The following is a 24,794-nucleotide window of genomic DNA, read 5'->3' as shown; positions in this document are numbered from 1 at the left end:
CACAACTCCAGTGACCTGGGAACATCATCCCCATCTGCCACAGCAGCCACAGCAAGAGCCACCCAAGGTCCAAGGAGAATCTGCATTCAGATATGCCTAGCCCTGCCTCGACCTGATGGTCCTTCCCTATCTACCCTGGTAGTGGAAGACAAAGGGCATATAATCTTGGGAGTTCTAGGGCCCCATCCACCATCAGTCCCTCTCTATACTACCAAAGCTGATGCTTTCTGGAAAGCCCCACCTCCTGGCAGGAGGCCAACCACATAAAAATAGAGCATTAAACCACCAAAGCTAAGAACCCTCATTGAGTCCACTGCATGCCCCCCCGCCACCTCCACCAGAACAGGCACTAGTATCCACAGCTGAGAGACCCATAGATGGTTCACATCACAGGACTCTGTGCAAACAATGCAAACAACCCCCAGTACCAGCCCAGAGCTGCATAGACTCGCTGGGTGGCTAGACTCAGAAGACAGACAACAATCACTGCAGTTCGGCTCACAGGAAGCCACATCCATAGGAAAAGGGGGAGAGTACTATAACAAGGGAACACCCCGTGGGACAAATGAATCTGAACAGCAGTCTTCAGCCCTAGACCTTCCCTCTGACAGAGACTACCCAAATGAGAAGGAAACCAACCCTGGTAATATGACAAAAACAGGCTCTTCAAATACATGGAAATTAAATAACCTTCTCCAGAATTAGCAATGGGTCAAAAACAAAATCAAGATAGAAATTTAAAAATTCTTTGAACTGAATGATGATAATGACACAACCTATCAAAACCTCTTTGATACAGCAAAGGTGATGCTAAGAGGAAAGTTCACAGCCCTAAGTACCTATATCAAAAAGACCTCACAAATTGACATTCTAAGTTAACACCTCAAGGAACTGGAGAAACAAGAACAAACAAAACCCAAGCCCAGCAGAAGAAAGGAAATTACTAAGATCAGAGCAGAACTAAATGAAATAAAAAATATATATTTACAAAAAGATAAATGAAACAAAAAGCCGGTTCTTTGAAAAGATAAATAAAATTGATAGACCACTAGCAAGATTAACCAAGAAAAGAAGAGAGAAAATCCAAATAACCTCACTAAGAAACAAAACAGGAGATATTACAACTGACACCACTGAAATACAAAAGATCATTCACGGCTGCTATGAACACCTTTACACATATAAACTAGAAAACCTAAAAGAGATGGAAAAATACAACCTCCTAGCTTAAATCAGGAAGAATTAAACACCCCCTGCAGACCAATAACAAGCAGAGAGATTGAAATGGTAATTTTAAAATTACCAACAAAAAAAGGTCCAGGACCAGGCAGATTAACAGCAGAATTCTACCAGACATTCAAAGAATTGGTACCAAGCCTTTTGACACTATTCCATAAGACAAAGAAAGAAGGAACCCTCCCTCATTCATTTTATGAAGCCAGCATCACCCTAATAAGAAAACCAGGAAAGAACATAATCAAAAAAGAAAACTATAGTTCAATATCATTGATGAACATTGAGGCTAAAATCATTAACAAAATACTTGCTAACTGAATCCAACAACATATCAAAAAGATAATCCACCATGATCAAGCGGGTTTCATATCAGGGATACAGGGATGGTTTAACATACACAAGTCAGTAAATGTGATACACCACATAAACACAATTAAAAACAAAAATCACATGATCATCTCAATAGATGCAGAAGAAAAATTCAACAAAATACAGCATCCTTTCATGATTAAAACTCTCAGCAAAAATCAGCATACAAGGGACATATATTAATGTAATAAAAGTAATCTAAGACAAACTCACAGCCAACATAATATTGAATGAGGAAAAGTTGAAAGCATTCCCTCTGAGAATGGGAACAAGACAAGGATGCCCACTCTCACCACTCCTCTTCAATACAGTACTGGAAGTTCCTAGCCAGAGCAATCAGACAAGAAAAAGAAATAAAGAGCATCCAAATCGGCAAAGAGGAAGTCAAACTGTCACTGTTTGTTGATGAGACGATCGTTCACTTTGAAAACCCTAAGAAATCCTCCAGAAAGCTCCTAGAACTGATAAAGCAATCCAGCAAATTTCCAATGCAAGATTAATGTACACAACTCAGTAGCTCTTCTATAGATTAGCAGCAACCAAGCGGAGAATCAAATCAAGAACTCAACCCCTTTTACAATAGCTGCAAAAAACAAACAAACAAAAATACTTAGGAATATACCTAACCAAGGAGTCGAAAGACCTCTACAAGGAAAACTATAAAACACTGCTGAAAGAAATCATAGATGACACAAACAAATGGAAACACATCCCATGCTCATGGATGTGTAGAATCAATACTGTGAAAATGACCATACTGCCAAAAGCAACCTACAAATTCAAGGCAATATCCATCAAAATACCATCAGCATTCTTCACAAATTAGAAAAAACAATTCTAAAATTCATATGGAACCAAAAAAGAGCCTGTATAGCCAAAGCAAGACTAAGCAAAAAGAACAAATCTGGTGGCATCACACTACCTGATTTCAAACTATACTATAAGGCCATAGTCACCAAAACAGCATGGTACTGGTATAGAAATAGGCATATAGACTGAGGAAACAGAAGAGAGAACCCAGAAATAAACCAAATAAAGCCAACTGATCTTCAATAAAGCAAACAAAAACATAAAATGAGTGAAGAACACCCTTTTCAACAGATGGTGCTGGGATAATTGGCTATCCACATGTAGAAGAATGAAACTGGATCCTCATCTCTTATTTTATACAAAAATCAACTCCAGATGGATTAAGCACTTAAACCTAAGACCTGAAACTATAAAAATTCTAGCAGATAACATTGGAAAAACCTTTCTAAACATTGGTTTAGGCAAGGATTTCATGACCAAGAACACAAACGCAAATATGCAATAAAAAACAAGAAAAATAGATGGGACCTAATTAAACTAAAGAGCTTTTAAACAGCAAAAGGAACAGTCAACAGAGTAAACAGACAACCCACAGAGTGGGAAAAAATCTTCACAATCTACACATCTGACCAAGGACTAATACCCAGAATCTACAACAAACTCAAACAAATCAGCAAGAAAAAAAACAAACAATCCCAACAAAAAGTGGGCAAAGGACATGAAACGACAATTCTCAAAAGAGGATGTACAAATGGCCAACAAACATGAAAAAATGCCCAACATCACTAATGATCTGGGAAATGCAAATCAAAACGACCTTACTCCTGCAAGAATGGCCATAATTAAAAAATAAAAAAAAACAGTAGATGTTGGCATGAATGTGGTGAACAGGGAACACTTCTACACTGCTGGTGGGAATGTAAACTAGTACAACCACTATGGAAAACAGTGTGGAGATTCCTTAAAGAACTAAAAGTAGAACTACCATTTGATCCAGCAATCCCACTACCAGGTATCTACCCAGAGGAAAAGAAGTCATTACTCGAAAAAGATACTTGGACATGCATGTTTATAGTGGCACAATTCACAATAGCAAAATCGTGGAACCAACCCAAATGCTCATTAATCAACAAGTGGATAAAGAAACTGTGAGATCTATATATATATATATATATATCTTTTATATATATATTATAAAAAATATATATTTATATAACATACATATATTATACATATATAACATATATACTATACATACATATATACATATATACATATGTGTATATATACACATATATACATATATTATACATATGTGTATATATACACATATATACATATATTATACATATATATGTATATATACACGTATATATACACATATATATTATACATACATATATGTATATATACACGTATATATACACATATATATTATACATACATATATGTATATATACACGTATATATACACATATATATTATACATACATATATGTATATATACACGTGTATATACACATATATATTATACATACATATATGTATATATACACGTATATATACACATATATATTATACATACATATATGTATATATACACATATATATTATACATACATATATGTATATATACACATATATATACACATATATATTATACATACATATATTATATATATGTATGTATAATGGAATATTATGCAGCCATAAAAAGGATTGTATTAACAGCATTTGCAGTGACCCAGATGAAACTGCAGACTATTATTCTAAGTGAAGTAACTCAGGAATGAAAAACCAAACATTGTATGTTCTCATTGATATGTGGGAGCTAAGCTATGAGGATGTGAAGGCATAAGAATGATACAATGGGCTTTGGGGACTTGGGGGGATGCGTGAAGGGGGAAGAGGGATAAAAGACTACAAATGTGGTGCAATGTATACTGCTGAGGTGATGGGTGCACCAAAATCTCACAAATCACCACAAAGAATTTATTCATGTAACTAATACCACCTACACCCCAATAACTTACGGGGAAAATAAATAAATAAAATTTTTTTAAAAATACATAATCATATATATATATAAAATGTATACATTAAGTCCCATTTTTAAGAGTAAAATATTAAAAGTATTCCCTTTGCGATTACAAATAAGACAAAAATATCCACTATCACTAATTTTATTCAACAATGTACTGGAGATCCTAGACAATACTGTAAAGAAATAAAAAGGATAAAGATTTGGAAAAAATAAAACTTGTTCAGATACACAATAGGAATTAGTTTACCAAGAATATTAGACATAAAATTACATATAAAAGCTATTACATTTTTATATACCAGCAACAATTACCTAGAAGGTGAAATTTTTAAAAATCATTTATAAAATATGGGTTATCTAGGAATAAATTTAATAATATAATTAAGAAACCTCTATGGAAAAAATAATAATACTGCTTTTAAAGATTTTTAATGTAAATAAATAGAAAGTAGACTATATGCGATCAAAAGACTCCAGTAATAAAGATGTCCATTCTCCCTAAATTGATCTATATATTCGATAGAATAAATACCAAAATCTCAACAGTTTGTTGTGTGTGAACGGGGCAGGGAGGGTGAAGAAAGAGAGAGAGAGAAGTGAGAAAAACAATGTGCATGTCCATATATGTTTGTTTTGAAACTTGAAAGCTGATTTTAAAATTCATGTGAAACTACTGAAGTGTTGGCTATTCTTGACCAAGATAAGCATGAAGAAAACTGGGGGGAGGGGACCTTGTTCTACTAATTATTAAAAATTATTATAAAGCTACTATTATTAAAACAGCCTGGTATAGGCTAAAAGGTAGAAACAGAGAAAATCAAACAAAACAGAGAACCCAGAAACTCAACAATACCTACCAGGACAACTGATACATAATTGAGTTAGCATTGTAGTTCAGTGGAAAAAGAACAAAATTTCAAAAGAAAATTGTGCTGTTATAATCAGGTATTCTTTAGAGAAAAATTAAAATTTACCTTTACCTACATATACATACAGGTAATCAATCCAGTTATTTAATCCTAAACACCTATGTATGAAAAGTAAAGATATAATATTTCAGGTAATATCTTCTTGGTATGTAAGAGTTTTTAAATAAGACACAAAAAGTAAACTTTGTAACAAATAAAAGGAAAACTTAGACTATATTAAAATTAAGAAGTTTTGTTCATCAAAAGACACCATAAAGATAGTGGGAAGATAACAATATTTGCAACTCGTGTCATTAAAGAAGAATGGCAATGCAGATTATAGTATAATTCCTGCAAATTGCTAAAAAAAAAAAAAAAAAAAAAAAAAAAAAGAAAACCGACAAGAAAAGAAGATAAAGAAGGAAAAAAAGAGGAGGAAAGAAGAAAGAAAAGCAAGAAAAAGAAATGAACAAAAGACTTGAATTTAAAAAAGGAAATTTGAGGCCCAGCACAGTGGCTCACACCTGTTATCCCAGAATTTTGGAAGTCCGAAGCAGGCGGATCACAAGGTCAGGAGTTCAAGACAAGCCTGGCCACCAAAGTGAAATCCCGTTTCTACCAAAAACACAAAAGTCAGCCAGGCATGGCGATGTGCACCTGTAGTCCCAGCTACTTAAGAGGCTGAGACAGGATAATCGCTTGAACCTGGGAAGTGGAGGTTGCAGTGAGCCAAGATAGTGCCACTGCACTCCAGCATTCCAGCCTGGGCGACAGAACAAGACTCCATCTCAAAAAATAAAAATTAATTAATTAATTAATTATAAAAAGGAAATTTAAATAGTCAATAAACATGAAAAGGTTCTTGATCTTACTAATCATCAAAGAAATGCAAATTAAAAGAACAATTAGCAATTACTATACTGGCACGAGATTTGAAAAAATTATATTTTACAATACCAAGTGCTGGTGAGGATGTGGATGCAATGTCAAGTTCAAACACTGTTGGTGGAGGTATATATTTGCAAAACTCCTTTGGAAAAAATTTGGCCATGCCTAAAAATGTTGAACCCATACATGCATTATGACCAAGCAATTCCAGATATATACACCGGAGAAACTCATGCCTCGGAAGGTTTGTACCAGTTGTTCATAGGAACATTGCCTAAAATTGGACACATTCCAAATGTACATCAACAGTAGAATGGAAAAATAAAGTGTAACATATTTAAAGTAGAATAACATACCACAATAAAATTAAGTACACATCAATAATATGTGTCAATGAATTTCACAAACAAAAATGAGGAAAAGAAGCAAGTGACAAAAGAATATTTGCAGTGTCATTCCATTTGTATTAAGTTCAAAAAGAGAAGGAAATGCAATGCAATTTACTGACAAGCATTAGTGGTAACAGTATAAACAAGAGAAATGATTACCACAGAAGAGTAGTTTGTAGTTATGTTTGAAGGGCAGAGGGAATTATGTCAGAAAGAAACACAAAGAAAATTTCTAAAAACTAGTAATGTTCCATTTTATAACCTGGGGGCAGGGATTATTTGCTTTAACACTATGTTATTTCAATTGACATATTAGTTACCATTCTGAATGATTAACATTGGTTACAAGTTGTTTTTTTAATCAAATATTCAGTAGTCCATAACTACTTATTGGTCAGAAAGGTAGGAAATCTAAAGACAGGAAGTTGTTAAATGAATTAAAATATATTCATATGGATAAGCTAGATACTATATAGTACACTATATAGTATATCTATATATCCATATTCATGTTAATATACTATGCAGCAGTTTAAGAATAAGATATATTTATTTAAACTCATAAGGCAATATATCACAGATGTACACTAAGTGAAAATGACAAATTGTACAAATTTCATTTATACAAAAATGTTCAAATCTCAAAAAATATAAAACCATAGTATATTCCTATTTAAACACATATAAATTTGTAAATGTATTGAATGAGTTCAGAAAAAAAAGAAAAAAAAAACCCACCAAACTGGTAATAGTAGTTACTTTTACAGAAGGACTGATGTAGGGTAGAGGTGACACTGGATGGGGAAAGGTGAAGAAATCTAGAGGGGATTGCATTTAACCAGTATTATTTGCCTTTTTTTTTTTTTAATAAGGAATGTATTTGTGCATCAATTGCTTCCTTTGTTAAAAGTCTAGGACTTTCACTTCTACCAATGAAGAATTAACTGCTATGGGAAATGTCTCTGTAAACAACTGAAAATTAGACAAAATATATGAAATAGTATTCAGACATGTGTAGCAGATAGCATGGGACTATGATCTGTGAGAGAAAGGAAACAAACGAGATGAGCAGTAAAATTAACCCAGATCACTGCCTAGACAGTTTCCAGGCCTCAGTACAGGAGGGAGAACTCAAACAGGAAGGGAACCCAGTTGACTTTTTCTCACTAAGTTTAGGAAGCAAAGATAGGGAGGCCAAGGTGTCTAGAATTTGCAGACAACAGTAAGCAGGGCTGCACAGAGGGTTCCAGAGAACGGCAGAGGGATGCCCTCAAGTCTTTGAGAAATAATCTGTACATAATATGGGGTGAAACTTTGGAAAGCAATAGATCAAATAATTTTCATAGTTCACATATGGCTAGGAAGAGTTTATATTCAAATTCCAAACCACCACAGAAGAGGGATCTCATGATACACAGGAAACTGAATAGAGAGTACTCCAAATGGGGGTGGTTTCATAGTGAAGATAAATGATCAGTAGAATAAAGGCTGCTCTGCACATGCCCTAACAAAACTTAAAAGCAAGCCTGGAAATGATAAGACTGACAGGAAAGTAACATGACTATATGCAGAACAAATTCAACATGCTTTAAAGAATACAACAAAACCCAGCATGAATGAACATAAAATTCATAATGACTGGAATTCGATTAAAAGTTATAAGCATGTAAAAACAAAAAAAGCAGAAGAATATGACCTATAACTAGAGGAAAATTCAACCAGTCGAAACTGACCCAGAAACAACAGAAATAATTAAATTATTAGAGAAGACTTAAAAACACTATTAAAAATACATTCCATATATTCAAGGATATTTTTCAAGACATAAATGTGATGAGAAAAAAAGTGGAAGATATAAAAAAGAACCATATAAACTTCTAGGGATATGCATTAATAAATACACTGGATAAGATTAACAGCATATTAAACACTGTAAAAACAAAAAGTGAATTTAAAAGCATAGCAATAAAAAATATTCTCTGTAAACCACAGAGAGAAAAAAAAGAATTTAAAAAATGAACAGAGCAAAACAAAACTTCAGTGAATTTGGGGAAATATCAGCCAGTCTAACATACATTTAATTGAAGTTTTGAAAGGAAAAAAGGACTAGGGATTGAGACAGAAAAAAAAACATTTGAAGAAATGATGGCCAAAAAACTTTAAATTTGATGAAACCTGTGAATCCACAAATCCAAGAAGCTCAACAAACTTCAGGCAAAATAGACACAGAAAATCAGACCAAGGTAAATTATCATAAAAGTGCCAAAAATGCCAAAAAAAGAAAATCTTAAAAGCAGTCAAATAAAAAATGACACATTTAATACAAATAAACAAAAATAAGAATGTCAGCAGACTTCTCCAAAAATATGCATGACAGAAGACAATGGAGAAACATGTTTAAAATACTAAAAGAAAACACTGTCAATGTAGAGTTTTATACTCAGCATACTTATCTTTCAAAACTGAAGACAAGATAAAGATGTTTTGGAAAAACAAATGCTTAAATAATTATTTGCCAGTAAACATTACAAAAATGTTAAAATTCCTTGGGCAGAAGGAAAATATCGGATGGAAATTCAGATCTTCACAAAGGGATGAAGAGCAATGGAAATGGCAAGTATAAAAGACTTTCATCTGATTTTTTAATGTCTTTAAAAGATAGTTGACTATCTAAAACAGTAAGAAAATGGTATTGTGGAGTTTTAACATATGTGGAGATAAGACTGAATGCTTTCTCCCTAAAATCAGTAACAAGGTCAGGATCTCCGCTCACACCACTTCTATTTAACATTGTACTGATGTTCTACCAGTGCAATAAGGGAAGAAAAAAAAATTAAAATCATAGAGAGTTAAAATAATGAAGTAAAACTATCTCTATTTGCAGATGGCCCAATTGTCCATATGAAAAATCCCAAGGAATATACGAATAGCTACCAGAACTAAAAAGTGAAGTTAGCAAGATCACAGGATACAAGATGAATATACAAAAATCAATTGCATTTGTATATACTAGCAACAAATAATTGGACGTTTACTTTTAAAATAGAAATACACCATTTACAATCATATCAAAAAATATGAAGAGTTAGAGATTTGTCTAAATATGTGTAATACTGACATACTAAAAACTACAAAATAAAATATTGCTAAAAGAAATTAAAGAAGATCTGAATAAACAGACATGCTATGCTCATGAATGAAAGACTCAAAATTAGTAATGTACCAACTTTCCCATATTGATCTAAGGGTTTAATACAATCCCAATCAAAATCACAGCAGTCTTTTTGTAGAAACTGGTAAGCTGATTCTAAATTTTATAGGAAAATGAAATGACCCAAAATTGCTAAAATAAATTTGAAAAAGAAAAACAAAGTTAGAAAGTGTTCACTACGTGATTCAAGACTTACTATAAAGCTATAATAATTAAGTCAGTATAGTATTTATCTGAGGATAAACATAAAGATCAATGGAATAAAAAGGAGTCCGGAAATAGATCTACTCAAAGATGCCAAGGTTATTCAATGGGGAAAGACAGTTTTTTCCAACAAATAGTGCTGGAACAATTGGATATCCATTTGGAAAAATAACAAGCCTAGACACTAACCTTTCACAATACATAAAAATTAACTCAAGAAGCATCACAGGTCTAAATATAAGAGTTAAAACTATAAAACTTCCAAAAAAACCCTTAAGAAAAATTATTTGTGACCTTGGGTTAGGAAAATATTTCAAAAATAGGACACAGAAAATACAAAGAAATACATGATAAATTAGACTTTGTCAAATTAAAAACTTTTGATCTTTAAAATTGACCATTAATAAGAATACAAGCCACAAAATTGGTGGGAGAAAATATTTGCAAAATTTGTGTCTTATGAAAGACTTGAATCCAGAACACGTTAAAAAACACAATTCAACAATAATAAAACTTGATTTTTTAGATGAGTAAAAGATTTGAACAAAGAAAATATGAATGGCAAGCAAGCATGTAAAAATATGTTCAACGTCATTAGTATTAGAGAAATGCAAATTAAAACCACAATGAAATATCACTATACTCTCTCTGAAACAGCTAGAATTAAAAAGACTGACAATACCTAGGATTGACGAGAATATGGAGCAACTGAAACTCATACATTGCTGGTGGGAATATAAAATTATACAGCCATTTTGGAAGCCATTTTGGCATATGCTTATCATATCACACAGCAATTCTACTCATAGTATTTACCAAAAAAATGGAAACATGCTTCTACACAATGTTTTGTGTGCAAATGTTCATAGTCACTTCCTTAGTAACAGTCAACAACTGCAAATAACCCAAATGTCTACCAACTGTGAATAAACAAGCATATTATGGTATATCTGCAAGTTGAGATACTACTCAGCAATATAAAGGAAATAATTCATGCTACATAAAACAACATGGGTGAATCTGAAAAGCAGTTTGCTGAGCAGAAGAAACCCAAGACATAAAACTGCCTAACTGCATGATCCAATTTATAAGAAATACGGGGAAAGGCAAAACTAAAATGATAGAAAGCCCAACAGTGATTGTCAGGGACTGGAAGGAGGCAGAGGTGATTAAAGGGAAAGAAGCATGCAGTAGATTCTGGGGTGATGGGAATATTCTTTATCATGAGTATAATGAGGCAGTGATGATAAATATTTGCCAAAACTTATTGAACTGAACACGTAACAGGGTGAATATAATTATATGTAAATCACACCTGGGGGAAAAAGCTGATTAAAAAAAAAGTTTAAAGAGATAAACAGGAAAATGAGGCCAATGGTTATAATGTAAATGTCTAATGCAGCAGGAGTAGGTAGCTTCTAGAATCTTCCAACCCTTCTTCTATCTGCTGCAGCTGCTGGATTGGATCATTGGATCTGTTACCAATTAAAGAAGCTTAAAAATGCTGAGAAGATATTCTGTAGCTGAAAGCACCACCTTTCCCTATGTAAGGCTACTAGGGAACCTTTAGAAATCTTCTACTCTTGCTCATTGGCCAGGTATGGATTTGCTGAGGTGGGGAGGGTGTAAACTTGCAGGTGATACTGTGCTTTGATGTCTTTCATCTTATTAAACTCTCCCAACAATCTGAAGGTAAATAGTTATTCCCACTTTGCAGATAAAAAATGGAAAAGGCCTAGAGAGAAGAATTTGGGTTTTTAACTTTGAAAAGGATCACATCCATATCCAGACACATTCTCATGAATTTTTGGAACAGCAAATCACAGAAAAAAATCCCAGAAGCATCTAGAAGAAAAAAAAAAATCAGCTACCTCTAAGGAACAAGATTCTGCCAATAAATGCTCAAGGAGTTTGTAAGAAGAGTCTTTTGTGGGTTTCCCAAAGCTGCATCAGGTAGGATTGAGAGGAAATGGATAGCATCCCCTTTAGGACTGGTAAAGGAAACCAGAGACTTCATAAACAACAGCAAGGCAAAGAAACCAAGGAATGGCAAGGGAAGGCCCAGAAGCCAGTGTGACTACAGCAGGACTGAGAAATAGGCCTGGAAGGCCAACTTCGTGTCACACCGCAGAAAACTTTATGGTTGAGAAGAAAGAGTAATGATTCTCCCTGCAGCTCTCTGTCCCATGCTTCATCTTTCTATGACCTTTGAATTTCCTACTCTCTCCCCAGAGACCTACTGATCCTCCTAACTAGAGAGTCTAGCACTGGGAAAAGGAAAAGAGTCCCAAGTATATCCACAACCACTAGTCTGGTAGAAAAGAACAAAGAATCCTCAAGAAGATAATGTTGCAAAGGAGAAAAGACAAGGTGTATAGAGAGAAAGCACAGGAATTTGTGAAGAATAAATAACAGAGCTAATATCTGCTGGCCTCTGTTTGACTGTCCTGTGCTAATGTCTATGAAGATTCAGGATTCACTGATGATGGTACACTTCTTCCACTCTCCCCTAAACCCTCCTACCCTAGTTTGGATTAGAAACTCTTTCTTGTTTTGATCTTCATGTACACCCTAAGAATACCACCATCACTACAAGTATAAGTAAAGGCTAGCTGAACTACCCAAATTTTCTGACATTCTTTTTTTTTTTTTTTTTTTTTTGAGACGGAGTCTCGCTCTGTCGCCCAGGCTGGAGTGCAGTGGCGCGATCTCGGCTCACTGCAAGCTCTGCCTCCCGGGTTCACCCCATTCTCCTGCCTCAGCCTCTCCGAGTAGCTGGGACTACAGGCGCCCGCCACCACGCCCGGCTAATTTTTTTGTATTTTTAGTAGAGACGGGGTTTCACCGTGGTCTCGATCTCCTGACCTCGTGATCCGCCCGCCTCAGCCTCCCAAAGTGCTGGGATTACAAGCGTGAGCCACCGCGCCCGGCTTTTCTGACATTCTTTCTTCTAGTTGCTTTGCTCCAGAAGTCCCAGACTTTTCCATTCCTGAGATTAATTCTCTTCCTTTAGCTTTGGTGCATCCCTGATCTTGCAAGGTTCAAAGCCTGCCACATGTCATAGTCTAAGCTCTTCTCTCCCTCTTTTGCTTCTAGAGGAAAGACAAGGGGAGCTTTGGACCCCAGGATTTGAGGGAGTGGAGGTGGCCCACACTCTGGCTCAGCTTCCTTTTTATTTCTTTTGTTCTCCTCAAGTGCCTAAAAACAATTTCAGATGCATCTCCCACTGGCATGGGAGATCAATCTCCTGCCAATAACTGCCCCATTAGGTCTAGACAAGAGATTCATGCCCAGCTGCACCCTTGGCTAGTGTCTGACATGATTTTACTTTATAATCCTAAAAGAAAATTTGCCCCTTCCCAACCTTAAGTCACATTACAAACTCTCTCTCTACCTTGACATTACAATTAGCCCCATTATCCTCTCCCAATTCCTGGAGTTCCCTGTGTAAACAAAGAGATGGGAAAATGAAATTCTGCCATACATCTAACACTTCACCAACTTCTGGTTTATTTTAATGCATTCCCAGAAAGCCTCTAGAGGGCAAGCACCAAGCCTTGTTTGTTGTTGTACTCTGCATGTCTGGCACAGTACTTGCTACATGGCAGATGCTGAACAAATGAAAAAACGAATGCCTCATAGTTTGCTTAAACTGGAAGAATTATACAAGATTCCTTCATGCACAAACCTGCAGGCAAGTCCATGAAAAGATGGCTGTCTGTCTAACTTTCAGCATTCCATCCACTTCAAACATGGCTCCAGGTACCAAAAATGCCCTTATATTTTGGTGCAATGCAGAATCCATACTGGAGGGATGGGCTTTGGTTTTCATGATAGGATTTAATGTGTGGGTTAGGCTGTCAAAAAATGAAAGGAAGGCTGGGCGCAGTGGCTCACCCCTGTAATCCCAGCGCTTTGGGAGGCCAACGCAGGCAGATCACCTGAGGTCGGGAGTTCGAGACCAGCCTGACCAACATGGAGAAACCCCGTCTCTACTAAAAATACAAAATTAGCTGCGCGTGGTGGCACATGCCTGTAAGCCCAGCTACTCGGGAGCTGAGGCAGGAAAATCACTTGAACCTGGGAAGCAGAGGTTGCAGTGAGCTGAGATTGTGCGATTGCACTCCAGCCTGGGTAACAAGAGCGAAACTCCATCAAAAAAAAAAAAAAAGGAAGGAAGGAAGGAAGGAAGGAAGGAAGGAAGGAAGGAAGGAAGGAAGGAAGGAAGGAAATGAGGCAACAATGAGAAACGTTACCTACAAGATGGCAGAAGACCAGAGGGGATGGTAGAGAGCCACAGGGACGAGAAAAAGCACTAATAACCTGCACTTTCCATGTCCCCCACTCTCACAGCTATCTAGACTTTGAATCCACTGGAGAAGCAGCTTGGTTTCTGCCCTTTCTGAGTTCACGGGATCAGTCTCCTTGAGCTCCTACCTTTTCAAGTGTTCAGTTCCCTGGCAGACAGACCAGCCAAGTTCTACCATGGGTCTATTTCTGTCACCCCCCCGCAACAAATACCGTCCAGCCTTCTTCTACACCATATGAATTAAAAGCACATCAGTGAGAAAATTAACTGGAAGGAATAAAATTTCATGGCCATTTGGCAGCCTCATGATTCAGCAATACCAGCAGTCCCTCACCTTTGGCTTCAGGTGCCGTGCACAAGCCGGCTCCCGTGAGCCACCAGCCATCACCCACAGTGCTGTTCACAGTCATGGCCTTGGTAGAATGATCAGACCACTACAGCTGCAAGGAGGGAAATCCAGGTCACCGAATGCCTTCCCTCTCCTCTCCACTCCTCTAGCCTATTTCCTTCTACTCAAAATCTCCAGCTATCAGTGCAATCTCATCCCACAAATCTTTTCTCAAGGAAGATGAGAGGAAGGCACCCTCCCTGCCCATCTCCACTTTTGAAATGACTCCAGGAGTGCCAGCTGTACAGACTTTTCCAGAAGCGTGTTGGAGGAGAGTGTGGCGCATTCAGAGCACCAAGCCTCCCTGATTATGCAAGGCATACAAGAGCCCTTCTATTCATCACCTCGAGGTAGACTATTAAATCTCTGGAAGCCTTCCACATGGTTTAGTAATGGAGATCCATTATGCCCTCCCTCAGGTTCCATTGAACACCAGCAAACAAACATATGGTGAGTAAGTTCTAATGGAATTCCACACCACATGCAGGCTCTGCGCAGAGCTCTGTGCTGGAGGGAAGCTGGCCCCAAGCAGCCTTTGATGGCAGCTCCTCCAAGTGGTTTCTGCAACAGGATTTTCCTGCTTTCAACATGTAAGGATATGAGGTGTGGAGAACTTATTTCTGTTTTTTAGTAAAGCATTTGGTGAGGAGCGTGGACATCTTCTTCTGTCCCCAGCTTGTAGAGGAGCTTATTAGCTGACTTTGGGTAGGTCACTTGGCCCCCCAAACCTTTGGTGCCTGTCTGTGTAAAATAGCCACAAACAATACCTGTTGTCTATTTCACAGGTGTTGTAATAATGAAACAGCTCAATGGACATAAGATGTTTTGGAAAGCATTTCAGATTTGTATCATTATCACAACCCGCCCCCGTATTTCCCACCTCCAGCCCATGTCTATAGGCTTCATTCCATACAAGAGCCAACTGCATTATCCTTAGGAGAGTTAAAAATAAAACAACAAATCTAGACTATTGATATTGATAACAAGAAAATGTATTTTCTACAACTCAGTAGCTTTACAGTTCCTTTTTGGAAACTACACCTTTAAAAATAAAAACCTGTCTTCTCTCTTTGTCCTCCCTGTCTCCGACCTCCCCCCTCCTCCCCCTTCCCCACCAAAAAGTGATTATGGAGTGAGAGCCATACTGATTATTTTGACTGATCAACTGGAGAAATTTAGATAAATTTGGCTTTTCATTAACTGCAGCTGTTGTTTCTTTCGGTGCTTAAATGCAATTTATCATTTGAATGTGCTGGCTGAGGAACGTTGCTTGAGTTTTCCTTTGCTTTCAATCATTAGTCCTAACAGTATGAATCCAATTTCTATAGTTAGCCTTTAAAAAGGGTCCCATTTTCTGTCCTTTATGGTTGTTCTTATTGAAATATTAAGTTTTAGGATCAGTTCTCTATCGCACACACCACTATCAGCATACTACTATTCAAACCCAAATCCAGCTTCCATGCCCTGAAATCACAAGTGCGAAAGCCCAAAACTTCTCAAGGCAGCTCTCCGTCTCCCCACCTCAGCCCCAGCCCATCACCATCCCCACCCACCCGCTTACTTAGAACAATGTTTAATTTGGTCACCAGATTCAAATATGCAGAAGTAAGGCCTCCCAAACTCAACGAGATTTCCAGCTCCAGTGCACAAAAAGAAAGTTGTGTAGTTCCACATGACTTGACTGTGAATGAGAGCTGTGAAGTGATAAACGACCTCCAAACAATATTGGCTTATTTAAATTAAACTATTATTCATTTATACAGGATGATGACTCATGATTATCTGGACAGGAAGAGAAAAAAAATGAAGTAGGGAGATAGCCTCAGAACTTGTTTCCTGTTAATGTTCTAAGAGTAATATCATGCTAGTCTTTATGTGGTTTCTCATTATTCTTAGAACTTTAGTTACCATCTTAATTATTCTATTGTTTCTCTTGGAAGAGGAGGAGGAGTAGACAGGCTACATTTACTCTTTTTTTCACACCATGATGGATTAAACGTCAAGAATAATTAAATGCCACAGGTTGCTAGCCAACAATTGAACACTGACATCTTTTAGGAGAACTCACCCAGGAAAGAAGAAAACAGAAACATCTTAACATCTCGGTGTCTTTCCTGACTTCATTTAGGTAGACAGGGATCCCAACATCTTAAACTAAAATGAAAAAAAAAAAAAAAAAAGAACAGAGCCTCTCCAAGCTAATAATTATTCTGTGCTTGGAATGAGAGTGTTCAGAAGAACCAGAAATTTATGTCGGAACGTTTTCCAAAGTAGGAGAAGTGGGGGTTTGCTCCTGTGCACGCTGGCAAATGAAAACAACAAAGAATGTGGATCATCCCAGAGACTTTAGAAACAACATGGGGCCATTTCAAAGGTTCTGATTCTGAGATTTTGAGGGCAAGGAAACAAAGGAAATGTTATTGGTTAATTTATCAATAATTGATAGACTAGGCTGTACTTCCAGTTCCATTTAAGAGCCAACGACAATAAAAGTGTCAGCACATGGCTCAGTAAGAACTATCTGGGGTGGATGAAACTGAGAAATATTCACTGAAACGTTAATATTTCATGAAGACCAGAAGACCAAGGTCAGTTATGAAGGACCCTGAGGTTCCAGTTCACTTTGAAATGCTGAAGCCAGGCAATTTCAGGACATTCTATTTATTCTGAGAAGTAAAGACACCTTCCAAACACACAGCAATGACTTTATTCGAGCACAAAATTTGGCCCCTCTGGGAGTAGCAAAATCGAGACAAATGATACCCTAGATAATGTGTTCTTCTCTACAAGCACCCAAGTTTTTGTGAAGAACAGCTTAACTTTTTTGTGTTTACCACAAGAAGACTCTCAACTCTCCACATGGCTTGAGTGATAACTGATATCTCTACAATATTATGGCCACACACATCCCATCTCTTGTTTGATTTTTTTGGATCTCCTCTTTCTCCAAAGTCCAGTCTTCCTTAATATGAAGAGGTTGGTCTTGAATCTGCATTCTCTGGTTCCTGTCCCTTTAGTATCACTCATTTTGGGTGGCCAGTCACTCACTTACAGGGCACAGACAAAGTAACAGACAAACCAAAAGCCCTTCCAAACCAAACAACAAGGGCCAGGCGAGAAACTATCAGCTCTTCCTAGGAAGCTGAGACGCAATGCCCTGAATGATGATGGAGCCTGACAGGAACAGAGAGCACAGCCCACTCATCCTAGCTACATACTATCAAATTCTTAAACACCACCACCAGATCTTCCTTTTCTTTCTCTGTCAAGAGTCACTGGTTTAACTTGACCACATGATGTGGCCTGACTACACTAAAATCTCAGAATTTAACACTATATAATTGATCCATGTAACTAAAAACCACTCTTACCCTAAAAGCTATTGAAATTTAAAAAATAAAAGATAAATTTAAATGTAAAAAAAAAATTAAAATTAAAAAAGATGTGCCCTGAAGGCCTAGAGCTCTACAACACCTCTGAAATATAACACTTCTCCAAGACCCCAGGGATGTCAAAAAAGGAGAGCTAGAACGTAACGGTATTAGTCCGTTTTCACACTGCTGATAAAGACATACCTGAGACTGGGCAATTTACAAAAGAAAGATTTATTTAATGGACTTACAGTTCACATGCCTGGGGAGGCCTCACAATCATGGCGGAAGGCAAGGAAGAGCAAGTCACGTCTTACATGGAGGGCAGCAGGCAAAGAGAGAAAGAGAGCTTCTGCATGGAAACTCCCTTTTTTAAAACCATCAGATCTCATGAGACTTATCCACTATCATGAGAACAGCACAGGAAAGACCCGCCCCTATGATTCAATTACCTCGCACCAGGTTCCTCCCATGACACATGGGAATTGTGGGAGTTACAATTCAAGATGAGATTTGGGTGGCAACACAGCCAAACCATATCAGTGGCTCTTGTTAAAGACCCTGAAGACTGTTCTGAATGTCTTGGGTGCAGGGCCGGTGCTCCCACTCTCCTTAAAGTGTCAGAATTCTTTCCCTTTACTCCCCATGTGAGAACCTATTATCCCACAGACTCCACCCTGCAAAACCAAATGTGGCAGCCCACAAGTTGAGTTCTAAGAGAGATGCACTCCAGAACCTTCTGCCCCAATCACCCACTTTCCACCCCTGCTCTGTGCCCTCCCCATCCTGAGTGAGGGTGAAAAGCACAGAGAAGACAGGACCAAATAATCAGTTCTTACTCTCTTACAAACGGTAACCTGTTGAGTGAGCATTGCTACCACTCCACACCTGGATAAAAATAAAACAAATGTCAACAGTATATATCTCTTACCACCTGAGACCAGGTACTTATGGCTCTCACCCCAGTTCCTTGCTGTGAAATACCTACTCAACATTACTGTCTATGAGTCTGCTACAAATAATTATTTGAATATCTACTACCACAGGCATAAAATGCTTTGCAGCACAAGTTCAGATTCAGGGCCATAAGTTCAAATTCCTGACCTCCAAACAATATTTGCAAAGGGACCATCCCTCAGACCACTTTCCTTGGACATTTCACCCATCCAAGAGAGGAAGGCCTCTACCCACACTGCTCTTATTAGAGAGTGATTAAGAACTTTCCACACTATTATCCGCCTTCTCAGTGAGAAGAACTAGAGTGCAGATAAAGAGAGTGTGTGCTCAGTAAGTATTTATTGAGTCCTCACTGTGTGCTAGGCACTCTGTAGGCACAAGAATGTAATACAGGGTGAGTATTCTTTATCCAAAGATACAAAAGACAAAATGCTCCAGTGAGCATTTCCTTTGAGCATCATGGCAGTGCTCAAAAAGTTTCAGATTTTGGAGCATTGCAGATTTTAGTAGGGGTGCTCAACCAGTAAGTACATAATGCAAATATTCCAAAATCCAAAACACTTCTGGTCCCAAGTGTTACAGAAAATGGATACTCACCCTGTAGTAAACCAGATGACCAAGCAGCCTTCCCTCATGTGCTTTACCATCTAATCCTCACAGAGTCTCATGAGATCTCTAGCAACACCATTTAATCAATGAAGAGAGGCAAAGAGAGCCCCAGATAGTAAAGGACAGAGATGGGATTGAAAACAGGTTTGTTCTCTCCAAACCACTTACACTGCCCCCAAGTTAATGGGGAAACAAGGACTTTTGGTTTGCTCTTCTTGGCCTATTATCTTAAAAATGGCAGGAAATGGGCTTGAGGGTCAATCAGGCCCACTCCCCATTCAGTCCAGGTCTGGGGATTATCACTGGGAAAGACAACCTCCAGCTGGACTCATTGATGGCTCATGGCTATGTGTTCATGCTAGATGGCCAAATGGGCCCAGTTGGCCTCTAGGCCCATGCTTAAGGCACCAGCAATGTCAAGGAAGAGTGTGAGAAAACAATTTTTGAAGAATTGTTTCTTTTAAAAAAAAATAAAAAAAGGAAAAAACACCAAAGTAATCAGATAAGAATTCTATTACATTTATTTATATTTACTCGACAGCTTAGTATTATTTTATTCTGAATTATATATGAGAAGGCAGATGCTGAAACCTTTTTGTGCTTAAAGTCAGTGAAGATCTTAATCTGACCCAAGAAAATTCTGCACTTATGCCCCAGGGAGAAGCCACAATACCTGCCCTTCCTGCCAAGGTCACACAGAGGAGGAGGCCACTAGTAGACCATAAGCTGAGGTCTTCTGCCTGTGCCTGCACTGTTCTGTGCCTTCCTTCCCAGGAGCTGTGAGGATCAAATGTCATCAAGAGCATAGAAACTGGTGAGAGACTGTCAACTTACCAACATACGTGAGGTGTTTTGTCTCTATAAACCCTGAAGCATCACATATCCTTTTCTCATATTTATCATGGAATTCCTCCAGTGAAGAATTGAACACAGTCACCCACTCAATCCCTGAGCCAATGCTGACTGCAAGAGATCACCTTCCTGCACAGCTGTGCTGTGCTCCTCCTTCAAGATTTCATCACACATCGTACGAAATCCTAAGGCTGCTAAGGTTTGGCCCCCTGTATGCTCTTCAGTCTTAGTCATGACCTCTTCCACTCTCCCTGATCACTTCCACCTCTCTAAAGAGGTATCAACACGGCAATGGTACTTCTTGGGTACCAGAACATTCTATACCAGAATGTTGTAAGGCTGTGGCTGACCCAAGCCTCTGGTGGGTATCTTTGCCTTGTCTATTTTTTATTACAATAATTATTCAGCTTGTGGGCTTAAAGTAAGCTGGCACCCTCAGTAATAGTGTGCACCAGACCCTCCTGGCTTCTCTGTCTGCCCAAGAGAGGCCTCAAAGTTGTAAACCTCTAGGGAAAGTAGCCATAATCACAGGCCCTTCCCATCTGCTCATCTTAAATGGCCATCTCTCACTTCTCTTTTAGACCAAGACCCTTGACTTTGACATGAAAACACCTTGGGGAGCTTTCAGAAGCACCATGCCCAGACTCTATCCAGAGATTCTGATTCATTTACTCTGTTGAGGCCCAGCATTCATGCTTTTTTTTCTTCTTTTTTTTTTTTTTTTCCTTTGAGACAGAGTTTCGCTCTTGTTGCCTAGGCTGGAGTGCAATGGTGCGATCTTGCCTCACTCCAACCTCCACCTCCCGGGTTCAAGCAATTCTCCGGCCTCAGCCTCCCAAGTAGCTGGGATTGCAAGCATGCACAACCAGACCCTGTTAATTTTGTATTTTAATAGAGACAGGGTTTCGCCATGTTGGTCAGGCTGTTCTCAAACTCCTGACCTCAAGTGATCCACCTGCCTCGGCTTCCCAAAGTGCTGGAATTACAGGCATGAGTCACCATGCCCAGCCATTCATGCTTTTTAAAAGCTCCCCCGGTGATTCAAAGCTGAGAACCACTGCTCTACCTAGATCATATTCCAACACACAATGACAGTTTCTCTTTTTCTCTTCCAAAAGCTAAGATGTTTACATTTCAAGTGAACTGACTCTCTGTGAATCTCAGAGTTGAGAGAAGCTCTGAAGCTTCTCAATGCGATAGGTGTCTCAAGATTCTGAGATCATTTACAACCAGCTAACACAAGGCACACTATGTCCAGCCCTCCTTCTCCTTTGCTTTATTCTTGCTAGTCTAGGTCTCTTAGCATGAACTCCTGAGAAAGTTTATCGTGGGAGAAGCTCTGGCTTAGGCTTGAATTCAGAGATGAAAATTTCCCTTCTTAGGAGTCTTCAGCAGAAATGAAATGAAAGTGAATTATTCTGGGGGGCCCAGGATACTTGGAAAAGATCTATGGTCCAAACAGGGGTTAGGACAGCTGAAAACCAAGCTAACCTACATCACCCTTTCAACCAGCACCTAAGCCTTCAAAAAGAAAATGAAGAAACTTGGACAAAGAGCCAGTAGATCCCAAACATAACACCCATCAGGAATGGTGTCCTTGTCTCTGGACAGGGACTCTGAGACACCCATTTTTTATTTTATTTTATTTTATTTTTATTATTTTATTTTTTCAGAGACAGGGTCTCCCCCTGTGGCCCAGACTGGAGTATAGTGGGTGATCATAGCTCACTGCAGCCTCAAACTGCTGGGCTCAAGCCCTCCTCTCACCCTTAGCCTCCCAAGTAGCTGGGATTACAGGAGTGTGCCACCATGCCAGGCTAATTTTGGTTTTGTTTTGTCTGTTGGTTTTTTTTTTGGGTAGAGATGGGGTCTCATTATTGCCTGGGCTGGTCTCAAACTTCTGGACTCAAGCGATCCTCCCACCTCAGCCTCTCAAACATTTGGGAGTATAGATGCACACCATCACGTCCAGCTAATTTTTTAACTTTTTTGTAGAGATGGGGTCTTACCATGCTGCCAAGGCTGGTGTCAAACTTCTTGGCTCAAGCCATCTTCCCACCTGTCTCCCAAAACGCTGGGATTATAGGGGTGAGCCACCATACCTGGCCCCTGGCCTCTTCTCTGTTTCATATGAAAACACCTAAATGAGCACTTTGGAAGGCCAAGATGGGTGGATCACTTGAGGTCAGGAGTTCGAGACCAGCCTGGCCAACATGGTGAAACCCCATCTCTACTAAAAATACAAAAAATTAGCCTGGCGTGGTGGCACGTGCCTATAGTCCCAGCTACTCAGGAGTCTGAGGCATGAAAACCACTTGAACCCAGGAGGCAGAGGTCGCAGTGAGTTGAGATTGCGCCACTGCACTCTAGCCTAGGTGACAGAGTAAGACTCTGTCTCAAAACACACACACACACACACACACACACACACACAGACACACACACAGAAAACCACCTAAATGACGTATTTAATGCATTTGGGATATTGGATGTAAGACATTTCCCAAGAAGAGGTAGTATTAATTACATATTTCACATTTGTACAAAATAGAAAGAAATATTATGGGGGGAGGAATCAAAATGTGGGGGAATGGGCCTGTTCTGTGTCACCGTAATTTTAGGACTTAATATAATATCATATACTAAATATGGGCACAACATGAAAACAAGTAACCAGAGGTCACAGAGTAGCCATTAGCATAGAGTCTAGCCAACAGAGGAGATCAGGAAATCTTTCTGAGATGGATAGAGGATAGATGGATAGATGATTAGATGATGAATGGATGGATGGATGGATAGATGGATGGATGGAGTATCTTGTGAACATCCTTCAAGCTAGTAGTCATGAGACTATTGATAAACAAGAAGGAGCGGCACTCTCCATGGCATATTATTGATCTGAGCCCACCACTACCTTCCATCTGTCATTGCAGTTGAACCAGAAAGGTCTGCCTCAGCAACAGGAGACCTTCTCTAAAGCATGTTTTCATTAGGGCTTTCTCAGTTGCAAATGACAGATCCCTACCTGTAATGGCTTAAGCCACAAACAACAAGTGTTGAAAGGATATTGGAATATCTCAGGAAATACAAGGATAGATGCAATTTAGTCTCAGAAACCATTTAGAACAAGAACTAGAATCATGTAGGGAACCAGATTTTTCTTCTTTCTGTGCATCTGTTTGATTTCTTCCAGTGTATCTGCTCCATTTTCCTCTGCCATATTGTAGAGTCATTCTTCCTATTTGCCAGAAAACATTTTTTGTAGCAGAAAACATTTTTTCAATGGTTCCTGAGTTCTGCATGATCCAAATCCTGGTACCAAGAAAGAGTCAAAATTGACTCTTAGGACCCATTCCAAATTCCTGGGAAAAGAGCATATTGGCCCAATTTGGGTCAGCTCTCCACTGCTGGGCCAATCAACTATGGCAAGGAGTTAGAATTATGCTGTATACTCTCTTGGCAACCATGAGAATGGGAGGGGAAAGGAAAACATTCTAGAAAGTTAGGTGAGCTGATCAACCAAATCCCTACAAATAGATTGGCACCACTGGCAAAATTCTTGAGCAGCCCTGGAAAAATTGTGACATATGACTCTTCATCTTCCATTATTTCTGCACCCACTCTCAGCCCACACACAAACCTCTGCCGTCAAGCATCCAAGGCTTTCAAGCAATCCAAAGCCCCTTTACTTTGAGACCCAATCCACGTGTACATCCCCACCCAAACTCCAGCTTTTCTTTCACAACGTAGAGTTTTCAGGATTCAACTAAAGCCTCAGTTACCTCAGTTACCTGGTTGGCCCCCCAGGAACTTTGAAAATAATCTCAGCATGCAGGCCTGATGGATAAATAGGAAGTAGGGTCCGGCATGCATGGGGGAGACAGGAGCCAGAGGTCACTCTGTGTTCAAGATATAGACATAACTCACGCCCACAGAAGACAGTCTTCACAGGGTCCTTCTCTAATGTTCTGTCATTAAAATGAGTCAGCTTCTCTGTGTATGTGTCTCTGTGTTGCTTTAGATTTCTCCACTTCTGCTCCTAAACCACTGCCCACCTCTCCTGTTTAAATTCCTGATCGACCCAATATCCTTTTGTGATCAGAGATCAGCTGACACACTGGCTGGATTGGAGTCACGGGATCAGCCCCTGCAGTCCAGTTAGCTATGTTCAAAAGACAGAGTCATGCGCTATAAACTTTTGCTACTCCAGATGTGTTTGTGGACACATCCACATCACCCGAAAGCTTAT

General features: G+C 38.6%; 1 long non-coding RNA gene across 1 annotated transcript in view; it reads right to left on the bottom strand.

Moving 5' to 3' along the window:
- The window catches only part of LOC129462122 (uncharacterized), a 30,295-nt gene extending 13,904 nt beyond the window's left edge, over positions 1-16,391 (bottom strand). The window contains exons 1-2 of the long non-coding RNA XR_008650768.1: positions 16,318-16,391; positions 14,703-14,808 (exon numbers count right to left, since the gene is read on the bottom strand). This is a non-coding gene — a long non-coding RNA (uncharacterized lncRNA). The remainder of the gene's footprint in view (positions 1-14,702; positions 14,809-16,317) is intronic.
- Positions 16,392-24,794: the final 8,403 nt, after the last annotated feature.

This window comes from Symphalangus syndactylus, chromosome 14, assembly GCF_028878055.3.
Source record: "Symphalangus syndactylus isolate Jambi chromosome 14, NHGRI_mSymSyn1-v2.1_pri, whole genome shotgun sequence".
NCBI lineage: Eukaryota > Metazoa > Chordata > Mammalia > Primates > Hylobatidae > Symphalangus > Symphalangus syndactylus.
This window is presented reverse-complemented; position numbering and strand designations above follow the sequence as displayed.